Genomic DNA, 2,299 nt, shown 5'->3' with positions numbered 1-2,299 from the left:
GCACATTAGAGGGACGCTGCAGTTGTGGTGGCGCCCGTCGTGGTGGTGGCGCCCGTCGTGATGCTGGCGGCGGTGCGGTGCGTCATGTACGCGCTACGCTCCTTTTTATGGGTCTTAAATGAGTCTTGCGTGCTCGATGTAGTAAAACGAGAGAAGAGGGGGGGGGGCGTTATTTTCGCAGTGTAATCATGCATGAGTAATACACTGATCGTCAAGTCCGATAACTGTCCGCACACCGCACACTCGCGGCTGCTTTTCAAAGTTTTCGCGCGCGGGTCGGCCGGAACACGACCTTGACCCACCGCCGCGTGACGCCGGGCCACTAGTCCGTCGTCGCTGCCCGGCAAGGATCCCGGAGACTTGAGTGCTCTCTTCCGACTTCGCGCACTGGTGGTGGCCGGACCAGCGGAGACAGCGAAACTGCTTGGGTGCGTGTTGCATTCATCGCGTATTAATTTTTGGAAGTCGCAGAATGAACGGAAGCAATAGCTGTTTCAACAAGGAGATGAATTTTCGGCAAGACGCAACGGTTAAGTAACAACGCCCGAGTGTTATGAGGGAGTAAGAGCCAATTAGCCCGAGCGATACGAGTTTTTCAGACAACACGCCAGAGGAAGGGGAGAATACATTATGAAAAAACAATTGTCAGGTGTGGGGTTCGAACCCACGACCCCATGAGGGGATCAGAGCTTAAATCTGACGCCTTAGACCACTCGGCCAACCTGACGTGTCGATAGCAGAGGCTCGGCTCGGGCCGCCTTTCGCCGTCGTCGTCGTCGGGTCGGCGGCCCCCTTATCAGCCGTTCCGCCTGCAGCAGCAGCGGCGGGCCGGCCGCGCGGGGCTATCGGGGTCCAGATGCTCATCGGCGGCCCGCCCCCGCCGCGCCGATCCATCGCGCGGTCACAGCCTCTCGCAGAAAAACACGCGAAAAAGTGACGAGGACGAAGCAGCAGAGGCGACGGAGAGGAGACAGGAGACAGGAGACAGGAGAGAGAGAGAGAGAGAGAGAGAGAGAGAGAGAGAGAGAGAGAGAGAGGCGACAGAGGTTAGGGGGAAGGGGTGATTGATACTGGAATCTAGGCCTGTTACGTCAGCCTGGCGCTGCCAGGTCGCGGCGCGAGCCGAGCGGAGCCGAGCGAGGGCCGAGCGCAGCCGAGCCGGGCTCAGCCGGGCCGAGCCGGGCCCGGGCCGACCTCACACGGTCCCACGTGTTCGCGCGGCGCCGCCATCGCGCCGGCCAAATTTCGCAAAGCCTTTCGTCCCACCGAGCCGTCTTTAACATACCAAGTTGCACTTTAAAAAAAGAGGAAGAAGTTTACTGGAAAAAACAAAGGTGCTATAAAATGCCTCGTAAGGCGTTAGTGAAACGGTGCCTCTAGAAAGGCGTCATAGCCCCGAAAGGCGCACCTTACGTATGCCTTTCCAAAGGGCGCTGATGTAGTTGTCACCCTGAAAAATTTGGTATTACCTCAAAAAGCAGGGTGCCTTGCTTCATCACAACCTTGTGTTTCCAGTGTAAATTCTGCTTTGAAAAGGAGAAACAACTCGTGTGTTGTGCACTCTGCCTCGCGCAGCCGCCTCGGCAGCCGCACGGCGCACACGCGCGGGGCAGCCACCCGGAGTGTGCAGATAACAGTAGTTTTAAATCCAATTAACGGCTGATGCTATCGACGAGACCGCGACACAGCCCGCTGGCTATCGCCGTTGCTGCTGGCTGGAGGCGGGAGGGAGCAGCTCAAACGTTTTCTCGTCGCAAAGTGGTGAAAAATGAAAATGAAAAAAAGCTTAGGATTATGGACTTTCGACTTTACGAGAATATCAACACCAATTTAGTTAAACTACAAGACGGGATCAAAGTGTTAATTTGGCAGAGAGGGGGCAAAATAAAAACAATTGTCAGGTGTGGGGTTCGAACCCACGACCCCATGAGGGGATCAGAGCTTAAATCTGACGCCTTAGACCACTCGGCCAACCTGACGCGCTGCGAGCGAGCGGGCGGCGACGGCGGCTGGGTCCGCTCGGCCAACGCGAGGCCACCGCACCGACGCCGGCCCGGCGGAGGCTCGCCGGGGCGTGGCGGGGCGGGGTGGGGCGGGGCGGCCAGGTCACCGGCATGAAGGGGATCATCACAATCACTAAGTGGCTTTTCCCAGGCACCCGCGACCTCGAAGGCACGGAGGAGAGCAGAGCAGCCTTTGTTGTGATCGATGGCGCGTGGTCGAAAGGTGTCGGATTCCAGTGCGGCACCGCAATAAGTCTGCGATCACCACGCGTCCGTTGACTTTATACTTAGTAAAG

The 2,299-nt window shown here is 57.8% G+C and overlaps 2 non-coding genes across 2 annotated transcripts; both read right to left on the bottom strand.

The window, feature by feature from the left end:
- Nucleotides 1–643: 643 nt before the first annotated feature.
- On the bottom strand, nt 644–727 carry Trnal-uaa (transfer RNA leucine (anticodon UAA)). Its single transcript has one exon. It is a non-coding gene; the product is annotated as a tRNA-Leu (tRNA).
- A 1,168-nt stretch (nt 728–1,895) lies between these two features.
- Nucleotides 1,896–1,979, bottom strand: Trnal-uaa (transfer RNA leucine (anticodon UAA)). Its single transcript has one exon. It is a non-coding gene; the product is annotated as a tRNA-Leu (tRNA).
- Between the last annotated feature and the right edge of the window lie 320 nt (nt 1,980–2,299).

The sequence above is a fragment of the Frankliniella occidentalis genome, unplaced genomic scaffold (assembly GCF_000697945.3).
Source record: "Frankliniella occidentalis isolate FOCC.00 unplaced genomic scaffold, Focc_3.1 Scaffold1, whole genome shotgun sequence".
In the NCBI taxonomy this organism is placed as follows: Eukaryota; Metazoa; Arthropoda; class Insecta; order Thysanoptera; family Thripidae; genus Frankliniella; species Frankliniella occidentalis.
The sequence above is the reverse complement of the archived record's forward strand: the minus strand, read 5'-3'. Positions and strand labels throughout refer to the sequence as shown.